Raw genomic sequence first — 20,139 nt, 5'->3', positions numbered from 1 at the left:
GACCGTTTGTCTAGTAAGTGATATATATATATATATATATATAATTCAGATTAGTTTAATTAAAAAGAATATTTGCATAGCAGGTTGTATGGATGCGGCTATCCTACAAAGTCGAGAAGTATTGCTAGATCAAATATGCCACGAAGGGCATACGGAGTTTAGAAATATTCTAATATTTATTTGCTCAATATTCTATCATATTATACGAAAATATCTTTTATAAATTTTGTTTTAGACGAACTAACATAATAAATTTCTTTTTAAAAATATAAAGGAGCATTTTCTAGAATAGTATGATTATTTTCAAATTTGAGACTGAACGCTTTTAGTATGTATGAGATCATTCATCACTATTACCTATTGCCCACAACTGTGTGGCAGATTGTAATATCTATCAATAAATAAATCTATCAGATCAAAAAAAAAAAAAAAAAAAGAGAGACTGAACGCATTCTTATTTAAGGGGGTATTTAGTGGGCAAAATTGTTAAGTTAGAGTTTTAGAAAATACCAAAGAGGTTCAAAAGTCCTTCCAAAAAATAGTCGAACAAAACTTAAAACAAAATAAATTTATGACCTCTAATTTCCTCTCCTTAATTGTTTAAATCATTAAAGATTTAATAGTGACAATTCATTGTTTTAAAAATTAGTTACAGTTATGTGGATAACCTTCTACCCATTGATAGAACTCTAATAACATTTCTAGAGAAGTCTTCTTTTCAGACGCCTAGGAGGATTATTAGGTAATGAAGGAGAAGCCAGGTTGGAAACAAGTGGATTTGGGTGGTTGAGAAGTTTATCATGGAAGGAATGGTATCTGGTTCTGGCCAAATCGGCAACATATGAGTTATTGAGGTCCTGATGGAAGACTTGATTCGTGACAAAATAAGGAGCATTAAAGATTTTAGGAAGGATTTTGGCTGTAAGGATTAGATTCGGGAGGAAATTGATGGAGCTCAACTCCGTATGTCCAGATAGGCCTTATAATAGTCATGTAGATCAATATTTGGAAGTTTAGACCGTTTGTCTAGTAAGTGTTGTAATAGTCGAAATCGGCGAGCAGTTTCCTGTCTTTTCAGTCTTGTATGAGGATTCAATGTCAGTCGTTGGTCCAAATGTTGTCCTAAGTAACGGATCTGTTCGACAGGAATAATTATATTTATTAAAGGATAATTATATTATTAAAGGATACTATAGGGCAAGAGGTCATGGGTTTACGACGAAGGGTAAATGTGATGTGGAGGGATTTATTGGAATTAATTTTAATTTTCAAGTGTGGTGATGTGGGATTGTAGGGTTTGAGATTCTATGTAAGAATCATTGTTCACTGACAATAGACATGTATCATCGTCATACGTAGTGAGAATTGCATACAAAGACTAAAATAGAATAAATGAGTATAAAAGTTTAAAGAATTAAAGAATTTATAAAAATATAATATAATATAATCCTTCCCTCTTTCTTTACGGATGCGAAACGTGGTATCTTACACTTAGGGAAGACACCGAGAACAGCTCCTCAAAGTTTTTGAAAATAAATTATTACACAAAATATTCGAACCGAAATAGGATGATTTAACCAGAGAATATAGAAGGCTATACAACGCTAAACTGAGGGAACTGCACATGGCAAATATAATTCAGGATATGGCATTGTGGCCAATAAGATGTGTGTGAGGTTGTGGAACTCAGCAAGAAAGGAATCCCTAAAATTTTAAGAAACACTGAACCGACGGGTAAACGTCCGAGTGATAGACTGAAACATAGATGGGAGGATTGCGTTAGATTAGTGAAGACTGGTTTAGTATGAGTTTGGAGAGGAATCACTGAAATGGTGGTATAGGCATCGAATCTTCGGGTTCGTATAGCTTTTATTATTATTATTATTATAAATAAATGTAAATTATAAGCACTCAATCAATATTTTATAATTAACCAAAATAATGGTTTTTCCGTAACTACTCTCCAATGCATTTTAATAAATTAACTCTGCTATGCATTTTTATCTACTGTTTTTCTTACTGTTCTGAACCATTATATAAACATATAAATATGTTTATACTTTTTTTTGTTTAGCACAGCTTTCTAAACGTGTCGATATATCAGGATACAACACTATATTAGTATCAGACCAAATGCTGATAGATGACAGTTCTAAATTTGGAAAAGGAATCTCTGTCGTAAGCGTATCGCTTATTTCGGAAACTATTACTAAGCATTTAGCGGTCTATTGCTAACCACGCAATGTTCCCAAACTCAAATACTATTTACTTTTATTGTTACATATAAAATTTTTTAAAATTTAATTGAGATCTAAAGTTTTATTTCAAATACTGTGACATGAGGCGAGGAATGCTAATGTATGTCGCCTATTCGCACTATATTAACATAAGTCTGAAAGGTCGTCCATTTCCTTTCAATAGAAGAATGACCTTTCAAAGAATGTACTGTTTTTTCTAAACTTGAAAAAAAAATTCTTTTCTTTTGAATTTTCCATGTATGAAAATAAGGAAATAATTATTTTTAGATATAAATAATTTTATGTTATTATATAACAAATAATTATGAAAAATATTGTAATACATAAGAAGCTTTGAGATTATTTAGAATAAAACAATTTTTAATGAAATTATTGCCTTCATTGGCAATCAATATGGCTAGAAAAATTAATTAGTTAAAATTGTTTTCTAATTAAAAAAAAGATGGAAACTCGATTGTGTTTTATCCAATTATATAATGATAATTAAAATTAACTAACATTAAATATTTTAAACATACAAATATTCTACTTTCCACTAAATGTTTGACTAGAAAATTAATTTAATCGTACTAATGATTCAGAATTTATGCTCTGAGTAATATCCTAGAAAGGTTTCGATCACTACTTTACCAGCACTAAATTAAACAGGTTTTGTAAAAGAGAAAGTTTATATGGAAATAAAGTGTAAAAATATAGCCTGTGCTATAATTTATGTTAAAAGAAAGCAAACTACTTTCAATATAAAATATAGCACGACTAACGCTGACAAAAATGGAAAATTTTTATCTACGTAACAAAACAGGGAATGCTGTTTGAGATCGGTTTTTTATTTGCACAAGTTATCACTGAAAAACGAATTCTATTTGAACTGTCTATATTCACGTTCCAAAATACTTGTGTCGATTTTTTGTGCCCTCTATTGACTCTAAAATCCTAAAGTTTTATTAGGATAAAACCCTAACCCTAATAAACCCCCACCCCTAACGACATTTTACAAATTATACAACTGGTATAAGAGAGAAATGCTTTATTTAGCCATGCTGCCCAAATAGACTAGTTGCTACAATATACAGCATACCAATCAATCCACATGATATAACAACAATTTTTTTTTCCTAAATCAAATTGAGCGTAGTTATCATTAGATAGCAATGTAAAATAAAACTAAAGATATAATAGTCACAGCAGTAGATCAGTTCACAAACAAACAAATAAATTCAAAAAACAATTATTATATAGATTAAAAAAAAAAAAAGTTAGTTACAAGAAATTCTTATATGAATAAATAAGTTAAAAAAATAATTTAATGAATAAATAAGTTAAAGGAATACATCAGGAGGATACATCCAGGCTATGAATGAAGAAACGGAAAGACTAGGTAATAACGGACCAGGACGGAGAAAGATATAGGAAAAGAGTAAAGAAAATCAAGGTTCTTGTGGAAAGGAGAAATTCGAAAAAGGGTGTCGCGTGGAAAGAAAACAAAGGCACGCAGAGGTAACGAGGGAAAAATGGAAGGAGATGAAAAAACAAAAACAAGTGAGAAGCCAATAGTAATGATATTCCCGTGGTCTTTAAGGCCGTTCCGTGAAAAAAAAAAAAAAAAAAGTTAAGGGATTAAATAAGTTAAAATAAAAATTTTTAACTTAATTAAACTTTTTTTTTCTGAATATTACACTAATAATACTGAATATTACACATTAAAATAAAAATAATATTTTACACGGTGATAAGAGAAGAGAGAATTTTATTCAAGTGCCGTCCAACTGCTTTGGGTTACTATATACATAACATACGAAGACTATTCGAACAATTGCCTATTATTCACATATTATGTAGGCCATGTGGACAAACGACTAACCTGAAATGCTCACACAAGACTGATAAGACAGGATACTGCAGGTCGATTCCAACTATTACAACAATTACTAGACAAACGGTCTAAACTTCCATTAGAAAAGACTTATCTACATGACTGTAATAAGGCCAATCTGGACAACAATCCAAAATCCTTCGTGAAATTCTCAATGCTCCTTACTTTGTCAAAATAAAATCATACATAAAGACCTTAATGTTCCATATTATCCATCAGATATCATTTCTTCTATTATAAACTCCCTAACCAACCAAGCCCACTAGTTTTAACTTTGTTTCCTCTTCTATTCTTGGTAATTCTCCGAGGTGCCTGAAAATAAGATGATCACGAGACCTGCTAATGTAAAAACATCATTAGAGTGCTACCAATGGTAGTTTCTCTACATGCCTGTATCACTCCACTATAACAGAGATCAAATTTACTGAATGTATGTACAATTGAAAATTCCAATAAAAATTTTAAAAAAAATATTATGTAGGCATTTTTAGTAAATATTAAAATATATAATAGTAGTAAAATAAAATATTACACAGTTATCACTAGAAACTTTTTTATATAATTGAGAGATATAACCACGCTTTCAACAAACAGATACTTGAAAAAGTTATTAACGTAAGGCCAATTAATATTTGTCATAAAATGCACCCCATGTTCGGTATTTGACTTAATAAAGATACTTAAGATGAAATGTTTTAATAAAGATACAAAACAAAAGCAGGCACGAGGACTGGAATAGTTGGGTCAGAAGTCAATTGGTGGCGCTTGTCCTGAATGTGGTAGGCCGAGGTCAGTGGTCAGAGGTTCTCTAGGCGTAGTTTGAGGCAATCACATCTTATATTAAATGAAATGAAAAATAGTTTATTGTTCTGGGACTCGGTCCCTTTAATACAATTACAATTTTAATTTAAAAATAACATATATTGGCTAAAATCAGTGTGGCCACACTTAATTATAACTTATATTAAAATTGTATATAAATAATTTTAAATACAAAGAAGACAAAAAAACTAACTGACTAAATACATAAAAAACAAAACAAAAAGCCAGTTACAAAATATCTGTACTATTATAATATTGGATTAGATTGGTGAAGTAAAAAGTAGTTAAATAGAAGTGTTTTATGTAGTGAGGTATGATGGAGGGAATGGAGTTCTAGTGATACACAGCTCAGGTAAAAAATGATTTTCAAACGCAGCAGTTCGGTGAGGTGGAGGGTAGATGTAGGATAAATGGGACCTGGTAGTACGGGATTGGAAAGATCGTATCCAATTCTTACAGTCTAAAATTCTTTGTAAAATACTTAATGCTTCTCATTTTATAAAAAATAAAATCATCCATCAGGACCTCGATGTTCCATTTGTTGCCAGAACTGTGGTTTAAGAAACCTACCACTTCTATGAAGATAAACGTCATAAACTACATTATAGCTCATTAAACTAGCTTCTGTTTGAGTTCTAATAGACATCTATACTTCCCATGTTTCCTCAGATAAAGATTTCCCTCAATAAATTCACTATTTACTGATGTTTCAGTATAAATTTCATGAAATATTGCTTTTTATAAAACTGTAATCTCAACAACTATTTAACGTACACAGTTCTGTTAGAGCTCATTTTATTATATTGAGTTGGGATCTCGTATGGCCCTGCTCTACCCCTCTTGCATGGGGGATGGAGTGGGCTCGGGGTTCCTCAGGTCCAGAGTGTAAATATTGTGCAAATTTATTTTGCTATATCCTAAAGTGATATCTTCATTTTATTTATTTATTATTTCTTCATGTACATAGTTCGATTATGTTCATCTTATTTATTTATTTACTTATTTTATTCAATTTATTTATTTTAATTTTGATATGGATGTGTTAATTTATCACTCATTGCCCAAGGTTGTAGCATATTGTAATATTTATAAATAAATAAGTAATAGTAAAGTAATTTTTCTAACATTTTGTATCCCCTAACTTGACAGACATAAATTTTGACAACTTTGACAGTTTTAGCCAACCTCTCCGCTTGACACCGTGATGAAGACCTGAAACTCAGGTCGAAACGTCTTCAAAAATAAATATTTTTTTGTTTATTTATGTTGTTCTTTGCGCAGCCCCCCCCCCACCCTCGACCATCTTCTTCATTCAGTAATCTACGGTCAACTTTCTACACCTCATCTTGACAACTTATCACACGCATTTTTCGTTAAAGTAATAAAAAATTGGGGTGAGACAACCGACTTTTATTCCATCGTGCTCTTGTACTATGTCTACAATGGACATCATCTCTCGAAATTTTTTATTAACGAACTCGAAATCCTATCCGTGGCCATAAAATCAAGTACTTAGTTTTATGTTTAACATCTTTGGGCCCAATTCCGACTGTCTGCAATCTTAGTAATTAACAGAAGCTATTTGTTGTGTCCTAGTTCGCCATTTAAAAGCAAAACGGGTGCGCAGTTAGGTTCATTATATTTTTAACAAATCGACTAATTTATTTGCACTAAAAATTGGTTTCGGTGATAAAGAACCGCTAATGGCCAAGCCTTTGTTAACATGATTTGAAGCGAAAATAAACAAGGCCACCGATCAGGTGATGTAATATTTTTAGTTCATAAAGGAGAACGTGTCATGTCTATTGTACAATTAAAAGAGTTATTTGATTAATAACAGTTATTAGTTTTTCCATTTTATGTTTAACGGCAAGAACACATTTTATATCTTAAACAATTGGTTCTTTGTGAAGCAATGAATGGATTACAAATATGAGTTACCATTGTTTAGTTATATTAAAAAATAAATGTACCTTCTTCTGTTGAAACCAATGTTATTCATAAATATTTCTTGTCTTGAACAATAGTTCTATAGAAGCAGTTTCTTATTAAAGCAATACTAAGAATAGGCCTATGTTATTATAAAGTTGTTTTTTTCTAGTTGTTTATGACGTTACTTCGAAAAATAACTTTTTAAAAACAGCACTATCATTTCTTTTTATTTTCGAAAAAAATATCAGAGTAGAAACTTAACTTAAAAAAAAAAAGTTGACTTAAGCTGTTGAAGAGAACTAGTCATGGGCTAGAGGCTATAGTTGAAACAAATAGCTAATATTGTCATGGATACGATATTTATATATCAATAGTTCATTCATGAATAAGGGTTGTAACCATGGCAATTTAGCTATTAGTTTCATTCATAGCTAATTTTAGCCCAATTCTGATTAGTAGTTAGTCCTTCATTTCAACTACAATATCGTTTAACTACTAACAAGGCAGGCGAAGCTCGAGACGACTGATTTACAGATCATATATTGGCCAACACTAAGTAACAGTCAAAATCGTATTAATCAGTCCTTCGTTTTACAATTTAACAGTTTTAAAATTATATTTAAACTCATCCACAAAGACCTGAACATCCCATTCGTTACAGATTTGGCCCAAAACAGATATGCGTCTTTTCATTCAAAACTCCTTACCCATCCTAACCCATTAATTCTTAATCTTTCATCCTTAACGATCCCTGATGATTCTCCGAGGCGTCTGAAATGAAGATGGCCACGGGACCTTCTAATTTAAATTAATGCTTGAAGTACCACCAATGGGTGGTTCCTTCCCAAGATTTTCAAGTGTAAATGAAACATATAACATATTTACTTATTGTATTTATTACTTGTACAGTTGTAAATCACATTAAATAAATAAATTTAAAAAAAATTATATTTATTTAAAAATTTAAAAAATGATTTTTTACTAGAACGTTTTATGCCTCTACAATGACAAAACATAAATTTACGTCTTGAGAAATAAAACATTATTTCGAATAAAGTAACAGTACTTTTTAACTGTTACTTTTAGCTGACATTCAAATAGTTTAAGCTATAAATTTAACCTGCATTACATATTAGTTTAATCTTTTTTTCCTGTTCTTATTTTCTTTTGACAATATCGGTAGTCTGATTTGACTAATAGATAATTCATGTGAATATTCTTATTTTGAATTTAATAAAATTCTGTTTGATCGAGTCTGGCACCCGGGACTGCTAAACAAGATAGGTAAATTCCTACCCTCTACATACTTTCTCATTATCAGTTTCTGTCACTGACCGATCATTCTAATTAAATCACAACGCTTATTCACCCCTCTTTCCTCAGTCTACTGGTGTACCTCAGGGTAGTATCATTGATCCTATCCTTTATATAGTTTGTATAGTTGATATCCCAAGCCATCCTAACTATCCTGTATCCTGTTAAAATCCTGTTCTCACTATTGTTTATACCAAACCCTCCAATTTCACATCATCACCTTTAAAGAATGGTGTCATAACTGGAGAATTAAAATAAATTTCTATAAATTCTATTGAATCACCTTTACCTTTTGTTGTAAACCTATGACTAGTATCTTTTAATAATATTCCACTTGTTTCTGTCGAATAGATCTAGTATCTAGGACTACATCTGGGTAAACGACTTGCTTGGAATTCTCATACAAGACTGAAAGGACAGGAAATTGCTCCTCGATTCACTCTTACTAGACAAACGGTCTAAACTTCCAATCCATTACAAAAGACTGATCTACATGGCTATCATAAGGCTTATCTGGGCATACGGAATAGTGTTTGAGGCTCCACTAAACCATCTTGTTTGATTCATATCCAATGCTTAAAATCCAAATTCCTTCGTAAAATCCCTAATGCTCCTCGCTTTGACACAAATCAAGTTATCCATCGGGACCTTAATGTTTCCGATTTGATCAGGTCCGGATACCAATCCATCCATTGTAAATTTTCTCACCACCGAAATTTCTCCTTCATTACTTGACAATCCTCCTAGACCTCTGAAAAGAAGATGGCCTCGAAATCTTCTACTCTAGAAACGTTATTGGGGTTCTATCAATAAGTAGATTCTAAAAAAGTCTGTATCGCATTGTATAACTCAAAGCATTCTTACTTATTGTATATATCAAGTAATAGATTATATATATATTGCAAAAATTGTAAAAATTAAATTTTGGAAATAAATTTAGATTTTGGCTGGATAAAATGTTCACTGATGAATGACTGACTTTTATTTTTATTTTTATAATAAACTAGAAGAGTAAGGGAGGCTTCAGGAAGCATGGAATGGATTGGAGTAGGAGAAGAGAGTATCCTCACACCGTACAGCGGTAGAAGAGGGAATGACTATGATGATGATGATGATGATGATGAATAAACTAGAATGATATATTTAATTCCAACACTAGATAAACATGCCACTGATATAATTGAATTTGTCATTAATTTATAATCGCATTGGAATAAAATTATGTGTTGAATCTGTTTACTGATTTATTGTTTTATTTTTTGTTATATTAAACATTTTTCCACGAATTTATTTCATTCAAATGTACCATTCTTTTAATTGATACCTCAGGTACGCACGTTATGTATTTCGTTTTTCGTTGCAGTATTTTTATACTTACATAATAATAATATAAACAAACCGATATACCTAAGTATTAAAATAATTCACTCGTATTTTTATGAAGTCAAATCATACACAAGATATTATTTGATTTTTTTCCATTGCAGTTTCAAGATAGGAACGTGACAGTATTATTGTACTTGTTATTGCAATCATTTCCAAATATTACCGTTGCATTCGTATGCACTTTTACCAATACTTACAATAATAGGGACATTCCCATTGGCAGATCACGAAGGAAGGAACTTCCATGAGGTCCCGGCCCGTTACAAAATAGGATAAAGACATTTGTGAGAAAGGTTGGTCCCAGGCATCTTCCTGGTGTGTAAAATCTTAAAACGGCCACGATTCTTCCTCCATTGTCGTAAACTGTTTTCTCTTCTTTGCATTATTTCTCGCTCTGCTACCGGAAAGTGAAGCAGTTATCAAATCATTGGTGTCTGTAGTCTGTGTGGTAAAATCAAGACCAAAAACAAATTGTTTCTTAATTTGGTTTTACTTTCTCAATCAAACAATGATAGAGGATGTACAGTAATTAGTTTTTTTTATGACCCCGCTTATATAAAACTTGTAAGGTCAACCTGTTTCGAAATGTTGTTTTTGAATAATATCTATCTGTCACCGTCATTTCTTACTCCTCAGAACCTGTTCTCCTAAAGCTCGTACCTCTAAAGATGACTACCGTATAATAAATATTGCATTGAAATTCTTATTACAATCCATGATAATCATTACTGTGGAACAATCAACACATGGATTGTCATTACCATCGCATGATAAAATTTAAATTTATTTGATTCGCTATTTATTGATATACAGATTTACCTAGAATATCGTAAGTCAGTTAAGATAAATTATACATGATTTTGAGGAGTATATATCTCTTTGATGTGGAAGTGGATATCTCTTTGATAAGGCACTGTACCCCTCTGGTTTCCATTAAGTGGGTGACCTTAATTGAATAAAAATCTGACGGTTGAGCGTGATTCTAACCAATCCACTTCCTTGCTCAACCGTTGGTCTAGAAGGAGTACTTCCCCCTGACCCTTCATGGGTTCTTCCTGTACAGATTTTATTTTTATTTTTACTTCATCTGTTAGATGATATTTTATGTTAAATACCTATGTAGGAAATCGCAATTTTGCTTCTTGAAGAAATTATTTATTTTGGAAGAAAGTTGACCTCCCTACCATGGTTAGAATAGGTTGGTTATCCCTTCCCCACCCTCATTTGTAGGAAATGATCAGGATGGGCTCATAAAAACAGAAGAAAAGAAAAGTAAAGAAATTATTATGGATTCCCTCAAAAGAGAAATTAAGACTTCATTTGCTTGGAATTGAAACAATAACCTTGTAATGTTATAACATGACTTGACTAATGAAGCTTATGAAAATAAAAATTATAATAGAAAATCTAGAAAGAGAATAGTAGAATAGTTATAATAGAAAATCAAATTCAATTATTAGTAGCTTATTTGATATTAAATTGAATTTTTTTCTTTCTATATTTTATATTATAATTTTTATTTTCGTAAGCTTCACAAGTCAAGTCGTGTTATAACATTACAAGGTTACTGTTTCAATTCCAAGTAAATGAAGTCTTAATTTCTCTTTTGAGGGAATCCATGATAATTTCTTTCCTTTTACATAAATCTTGAAATTTTCTTAGAAATTACTTTTCTTTTCTTCTTTTTTATGACTCCTTCTTGGTCATTTCCAACAAATAAGGGTGGGGAAGGGGTAACCAACCTATTCTAACCATGGTGGGGGGTGGGTCAAGTTTCTTCCAAAATAAATAATTTCTCCAAGAAGCAAAATTGCGATTTTCATTAATAAAAGGCTTGATTGCAAATTTTGATGAAGTTCAAAAAGTTTGCATTTGGTGATCCTGTAACATTTTTGAAATATTTTTTTCAAGATAAACATTGTTAAAAATTTATCAACAATGCAATTTGTGAATAAAAAAAAATGTTTATTAACTATCATTATGTAGGTATATTCTCAAAATTAACAAAAGGAAAAAAAATGTTTTTTAAAAATGAGCGCATTACAAAAGACTGATCTACATGACTATAATAAGGCCTATCTGGAAGAACGGAGTTGAACTTAGGGGCTCCACTACACCATCGAATTCCTCCCGAATCCAATGTTTACATTCCAAAATTCTTTGTAAAATCCTTAATGCTCCTTACTTTGTTACAAATCAAGACAGGACCTAAATGTTCCAGAATCAAATAGCAATCGTTCCATGATAAACTTCCCAACCACCCAAACCCACTTGTTTCTAACCTGGCTTCTACTTTTATACCTGATAATCCTCCGATACGTCTGAAAATAAGAAGGCTTCGAGATCTTCTCTTCAAGAATGGTTATTGAAGTTCTATCAATGGGTAGATTCTCCACATGTTTGTATCATGTCATTTTATCACTAAGAGCAAATTTACTTGTTTTATTACTTTTTATACAGTTGTAGATAACAATAAAAAAAATTGTACTTCTACTGTATAGAAATAATTATTATTAATGTGGTAGGGTGTAATTGAGAAGGAGGATATAGCTATGTCATACCGCAATGTGGGTAACCCTTGGTTGTGGCACGCGTTATAAAAAGGTTGGGCAACGCTTGTTTACACAGTGGCTACACAAAATAATTTTGTTCAGTTAGGTCTGTCATATAGCCCATTGCGCAACTGTTGGACTGAAATCAACGAAGTTAGTTAGGTGTTTTCAATAAAATAAGGTAAAAGTATACGATTTTTAAAGAAAACATAATAAAAATCTTTTTAATGAGTGTTAATTAGAAAATTGTTATGGGGTTAATAGAAAAATAATTTTTGTGGAATAGTTTTTGTATTGAAATTATGTGGTTTGTAAGTGAATAATCATTTTAAAAAGATTTTTTTGAACTGTTTTGATATTAATTTAATATTATTATTGTTTTTAATGATATGAGACATGGTCAATTAGCCTGCAATAAAGGCAATTTAATGTATTATAACACCGACGGTTAAGGTACGTTTAAAAACAGTAGTATTGTGTGATGAGGTAATATAATAATACTATGAAAACAATTTTATAGATTGTCTCCTTGAACATGGCTCAACGTTCGAAACGTTGGAGGTTTTTTAAAATAAAAAGTTGAGAGAAAAAGAGGATCATTGAGGCTCGTGTTATTAATAAAATAAATCACTCTCAAACAATTAATATATTAAATAAGTAACCTGTATATTTATATTTTAGATGTCCTTGAGAATGGCCAGGTTGACTTTTGAAGAAATAATAAAGAGTGTTTTGAGACTTAACTTTGATACAAATTATTTTATTTAAACAATAAAAACCATTATAAAAAAATTATATATTAGTAATACTAGGTTATATTTAATATGAAAATATATTATATTTAGACCTGTGGTACCGATACTGAACAATTGGCTCAAGTTACCGTTAGAACTTTCGAAGGAAGAGTTAACCGTGCGCGACTTCTTAATTTGTATTTAGTCTCAGCCTTGAATTTTTTCAACTAATTAATGAATACTAGCTCTTACTAGAAACTAAAAATCATCAAGATCGTGTTATTGTTCAATGAAGTTGTAAACATTTTTTTTTTATTTTATTTTTTTTTTTAATTCATGGAAATTGCCTCTGTAAGATAAACTAAAAATGATTTGCATAATAAATTATCGGAAAGTTGGGGCAACATAAAGATACCAAAAATAAAATCCTCATTTTATTTCAATTCGATATTCATTGTCTATATGAAAAAATGTTTTTTTTAAAAAAGTATTTTAAATTATAGCCATGATGCATTTATGTCTATTGACACCTACAAGTGACTAGGAGGAAACAATTCATTTTTTTTTATGTAAACTTTGTATGTGTGTGTAATTTAGACTCAACATAGACACCAAAAAAGAAGAGATTAAAAAATACATACTTAGAAATTGATAATTATTAAAGGATTAAAGTAACCAACATTAAAAAAAAATTTAATTCTAAGAAGGAGGGTAAAAGTTCAGTTTAAAAGTTGTAATCAGTATATATATACTCTAACTTTTTTCTTAACTGTTGTAGGTATATATTTTTTTGTGGGTCTTGAGGATCAATCAATAATACAACATTATTTAAGCAACGTTTCTCGATTTTAATGTTAGCATAGACATGCCAATTTCTAATACAGTATGTGCATCCAAATAACCATAGTTCTGGCACAAACCTGGAGTATAGTTATTTTTTATTATACTATCAGTATAATAAAAAATGTACTACATCATATTATGTAGTATATGATACATAATATATTAGTTGATAAATGTATACTATCCTATACTATGCTATACTACACTATACTATACTATTCTATATTGTATTTTGTAAATACAGATACTATACTACACTATACTATACTATTCTATACTGTATTTTGTAAATACAGGACTTCATAATATGTATACTGTGAGAATACATAGTAAATATTTTATTAACTTAGTCAGAAAATGGCAAAAATAGAGTAAGTGTTTAAACCCATGGAAACGTTTTGAAATTATGACTTTTTCTTTTTTTCTTTTCTAATAATTTTTAAGTAATTACATTTAGCTATGTTTCCTTGTGAATTGTTTTGTTGTACTAGGTTCATATATACACAGTGCCAATGGCATGGATTCCTTTGTCCTTGGCGTGTCGTCAGTTCATCTTTACAAACAATAGAACATCGTAGAGTGAGTGATTTTTAATTTTGACGAAATGTGAATTTGAATTGTATCGTAAGTGTTATTGACATTTAGTGACATTGATCAAATTGTTATTGTAGTCGGAAGACGTAAAAGCTAATTGTAAATCAGGAAATGTAGGTTTTTTTTTTTGGTAAAAAATGTCACCTAATGAAATGGTACTTAGAAATTGAAATAATTTTAGTGGGATTTATTTATATAAGTAAAGGAAAATAATTAAGTTTGGACATTAGTAAAATTTATAAAGAGGAAATTCAATTATAATAAAAAAATGTGGTATATTAAAAAACCTTTACTATTAAAAAAAGGAAAACAATTTGTTGTTTTTGTAATATATCGTACGATAAATGACTGTAATACGATAAATTCAAGGATATAGTATGCCAAAAATTCGCAAGAGTAATAAATCAAGAAAAAGTATTATAAATTATGTAATATTATTACATCATTCATTAAAAATAATATTAATTGTTTTAATGTGTGTTGAGAATACACATTGTTAAAAGAAAACAAAATTATTATTTGGTATTTTTCAAAATAAGAAAGAATTCAAGGCGATAGCAATTACAAAAACAAATGCTCATTGATAATTCAGGATAAATTATATCATATTTTCGCCAATAAGAAAAGTGTGGAAATTAAACATAAATTACAATCAATTTGTAATATTGGATTTATCAACAAACAAGTTTAATTCCATTATACAAATATTAAAACTTAAATATTTAAATATTAAATTTATACGAATAATGTTAGGTTTTATTGCATTAACCAAAGTTTCCTAAAATATTCTTTTTGTTATCTCTAAAAAATTTCTTCTTCAATGAAATTTAAGTACGTAATATAATAATGCTATGGGATTAAACAAATATTTTGCCGATTTAGAACCGAAATTTCTAAATAAAATTGTATGTTAACTTTTTTATAATATCATAACGAAATCTCACTGTCGTATTAATTATTGTAAACTCTCATTTATGCAAGGAAAGTGTTATTTTTTTATCTCTATGTTGTTTCTACTTCAATTCATTGTAGAAGTCCATAAATATCGACTTTATTATGAATATTCCTACAATGAAACATCAGAAAAACAAATTAAAAGTTATTCTTCTAGAAGATCGATGTAAAATAATATATTTTTTTTTATCAACAGCTTATTGAGAATCATATGATAGTGGTATTAATGATATTGTGTTCAATGTAAAATGTTTTACCATGTTAAATGTTATAAGTATAGGATTGTGAGCAGCCCTATTTAAAGTCATGTTAAATGCTTAAGAGCTCCTAGCGGATTTTCTGAGCAACTTGTTTATAAGTTATACCTTTCCTTCCAAAACTTCGTGTTATTGTTGACTTATAAGTTTTGATTAAAGTAATTTATTACAAAATGCCTTAAGTAAGTGAAAAGTAGAAGTTGTGTGAATGTTTAACATACCTAGTAGCAGACTCTCAACCATGCTATGTGTCATATCGTTTTAACATGGTAAAAGAAGGAAATATTTCTTCATTTAACACACTTTTAGCATTAACGTTTAACATTACATTAAAGATCATGAATACCCCTATTGTATGTAATAAGAAATAAATAAATTTATTATTTAATATTATTTACAATACGAAATAAAGGGAATATAAATATATAATAAATCAAGAGTATGAAAATAAAAAATAAATTATTTTCACTTTGTAATTACATATTCTATTTACCAATACCTAATCTTATAGAAAAATTTATTAGGATGCATTGCAATGATAATTAAAAAAAGGATGAGACAAAAAAGGAAAACAACAATTTTTTTTACTAGTCATATCGTACGATAAAGGATTTTACCTGAAGTGTTCTGAGAAGGATTTAGTACGCCTGGGATTTGTAAGAGTAATAAAACAAGCATAAACAATGAAATAGTATTACATCATTCATGAAAAATAATATTATTATTGTTTTCTATCATCTATTGAGGATTTACATTGTAACCAGACAAAAATTATTTTTTTATCTTACATCATTTAAAGTAAGATAAAATTTAAGGCAATACCAATTCCAGAAAAAAAAAATATAAAAACAATTCTTTTTTCCTATATGAATCATAGTGGATAAAATATTTTTCTTACTAATAATAAAAGGGTGAAAATTAAAAAAAAAATACTATCTATTTATAATTACATATTGTATTTATCAACATGATAGATATCTACACCCACGAATAAATTTGAATTTAAAGAAGTAATCTTTAGTTTTATTGCGATAATCAAACTTTTTATCCCATGATTAAAATCCTTAATGAGGTTGAAACAGATAAATAACTAAGTACCTTATACAATAATGATTAGGGGGGAAACAAATCTTCTGGCGATTTCGAACAGAAATATCGCTGAAGATTTTCATGAATAAAATTTAAAATTAATTATTAATAAAACACAACTGCAAATGTTCCACTCCAATCTTTCGGCCCTTAGGCCGTTATCAAGGAGACAACCTAAAAATTGTTTTCATATTTTTACCATATTACTCCCCCAGACATAATACTAATAATTTTTAACATACCTAAATTATTAATAAACATTTTTTAGGTTGTCTCCTTGATATTGGCCTAAGGGCCGAAATGTTAGAGGATTAAAATAAACTGTTGAGAGTAAATTCGATTATTGTAGTTTGTGTTATTGTTAACATAAACTACTGTCCAAAATTAATCAATTAATTAGACAATTAGATGTCGTTTTTTAATTGTAGACGCGTTTTAAATATTGCTCGATTAAACTATCTAAATTCTCCTCTTCACGTTTTAAGGAAATATTTCAAAAGTGATATAGGACAATCCACCACAAACCTTAAAATGCCACAAGGCAACCCAAGGAATTATGAACTTAAAAGTTATACATAAAACTACCTGTTTATATATATGTAACTTATTTTCGTTTTAAGAAGAGTACTAAAAAAAAAATGATCCACTGGCGTTAGCTACATGTTCTTAACTATCTTAATCGGACCCTACAAATAACATTATAATGCCACAAGGCAATATTTCATTGGTATGCATATATTATTCTCTTGTAATATGTATATATTATACGAATATAATAATAAAAGAGGATACAGTAAAAAAAAGGAGGGTCTTAGTGAGACGGGTTTAAAGAAATTTAATATTATAATGATTAAAGTGATTTTTCTTTATTCCTGTTATATCTCTACTTCAAGTTACTATTGATACCATAACCAAGTCTAAAAATATTTACTTTCCTTTATTAGAAACATAAATAAATTGAAAATCATTCTGGAAGGTTTTTTTTCTGATATTCTCGAGAAACCCTAATTAGTATACACTTCTAATGCTGGAAATGAGCACGGATATGAAAGTGGGTTTAAGCGTGAAGGCATAATGATCGCACAAGCGGAGCTAACCTCATTTGATTTTTAGTTTTTATTAATTACCTTTTCCTTAATTATTATCTCTTCACTTCTTACACTGAAATAAAATCAACACAGAATAATATCTCATAAACGCGTTGATATAATTACTGCTACGTGGAAAAAGATATGTTCCGTGGATTAACCATCTTCGATTGCTCTTTGAACCATGACAGACAGATAACGAGACTACTTTCTTTTCATTTTTACTGGTAATGTTTCATGGAAAAAAAAAGAAAGGCGTGGGAATCTAGAAATCATTTTGAAGAATAGATAATTCCGGTTAAAGGTTTTATTTATTTTTATATCCGAAACTGATTTATTATTTATTTATCGATAACTTTTTTCTTGATTGATAATAATACATATTTTTGAGTTTCTTAAGGATCAGTCAGTAAACAAATATGTTAAGGCGACTTTATTGTTCCCATAGTCATGCCTTGCAGGGAAAAAAAATCCTTAACTGATTACTAAACGATAATATGAAAGAATATTTAATTCAAATCAAGATTAATTAATATAAACATTACTTACAATTATTTATAACTAAATGATCAGGAGTATATTTTATTTACTCGATTTGATTATTTAAAGTTCATGATTAATCGGTTATTAGTTTAATTACGCCAGCTTTTTTTTTACCTATAAGCGCTGGGATCCTGGAGTTATACCATGCCATACAAATTGATTCGGGGTTGCATGGGCAAATTATAATTATAATTATAATACTCACGAATATTGCTTTTTACCTTTTCTATATGAAAGTTGTAGTTTAGTAGTTTTCTGTGCATCTTTTCCCACACAAAATTCTTCTCTAAAAAAAAAAAAATGAAATCTGAAGCTTTGAAACTGGTTTGCTATCAGGATTTAGCACCATAAAGCCGAGTCATAAAAACATTTTAAGTCGAAAGCGTATTGAAGAAGAACATGCAAACCACAAGAGCACAGAGTGAAAGCTACACATTGCAACTATTTCATACGTTACGTGTGCATTTCTTTTGGGTATAGAGGCTTCCTAGTTGATCGCGGTAGCTCAACTCTAATTAATGGAAAGTGGGTTCAGGCTGGGATTTAGCAGTACTTTCTACTTGGAGCCTTATTCTACCGACTTTGGTATTCCTATGGGCACTAAAATTTATAAAGTTATATTTTCGAAGTATTAATCATAAAAATTAATTTTATTTAAAAAATGAATACATTTAGATGGCGGTGAAATTATTATCCTTAGGTAATTAATTACTTTTATCAACTCATAAAACGAAAATTTTTGTGGAGTAACTTTGTTGATTTCCAAATTTTTTACAGCTTGTAAAAGACATGATCTATTTCGGCTAGTTTCCGATTTATATTACTTTTACAGGCTCCCTGAGATAAACACAAATGGTTAAATTTGTTTTTTAATTAATTTTTATAACTATTACTTTTTTTTGGAAAATCGCTGATTAACCGTGTGTAAAAGGTGCGGTCAAAGAAAAACTCAAATAGAGATTAAACTATTTATATTGATCTAACGTTTCGCTTTACGTTGTAAGCTTAATCAGGGCTTTTTTAGCCATACACACACTTAAATGATGTAAACATAAATGAAAAATTGAAAATATGTACAATAAAACGTTTAAAATTAAATAAGAATGATCAAAGGTTATAGACAATTAATGAAAACGGAAATAATAACATATAAAAAGAAGAAATATAAAGTATAAACTAAGACATGGAAAAAAGGGGATAAGAATAAAATCAATCTTAAATAAGAATGAAAAATCTTTTTATATTTGTTATTTTTTTTTAATATATTCATTTTCTTGTATGCATATATTTATATCCTTGTATCTATGTAAATATATCTTGAGTATTTTTTTTTTTAATTTTGATTAAATATTTATTACCTGAATACTAAATATTTTTTTCGGAAATATTCTTGCTGAGTTTAAAATTTTTACTATTTATATTGGAGTTAAAGTTTATGCTATATTTGTTAAAGGAATAAAAATATTGTGTTAAGAGAGAAAACATTGAAAAAAAAATTAAAGATTAATAAAAACGAAAATATATAACAATACTACTAACGAAAATATTACTAACATGTTTCTAAATAAATTATACTATGTTACAAAAACAATTGTTCTACTACTTATAACTACGCTATATATATATTGAAATCCAATGCAATTGGGCAACAAAACGTTTTAGATACAGTGTTTCGTTAGCTATATATCACAAATAAATTTTCAAATAGTCTATGGTTTTGGGCGTGGTGATTCACTTCTTTGATAACAGGAACTACAAGCAATCTTTTCAGTTCTCTCTATTCTATAATAAAAAGGTATTAGTGATCGCCGTGTAATATTTTATTTTACATATGAGGAGGAATAATAAAAATGTGATGCAAATTAAAAAGCTGGTGTACAATCTTGAATTTTATTTTTGT

At 29.3% G+C, this 20,139-nt stretch overlaps 1 protein-coding gene across 3 annotated transcripts in view; it reads left to right on the top strand.

Annotated features, from left to right (window-relative positions):
• conv (convoluted) overlaps positions 1–20,139 on the top strand; it is a gene marked incomplete at its 3' end in the record, with an annotated part of 93,618 nt that overhangs the window by 19,926 nt on the left and 53,553 nt on the right.

The sequence above is a fragment of the Halyomorpha halys genome, unplaced genomic scaffold (assembly GCF_000696795.3).
Source record: "Halyomorpha halys isolate HHAL.00 unplaced genomic scaffold, Hhal_1.1 Scaffold992.1, whole genome shotgun sequence".
NCBI lineage: Eukaryota > Metazoa > Arthropoda > Insecta > Hemiptera > Pentatomidae > Halyomorpha > Halyomorpha halys.
The sequence above is the reverse complement of the archived record's forward strand: the minus strand, read 5'-3'. Positions and strand labels throughout refer to the sequence as shown.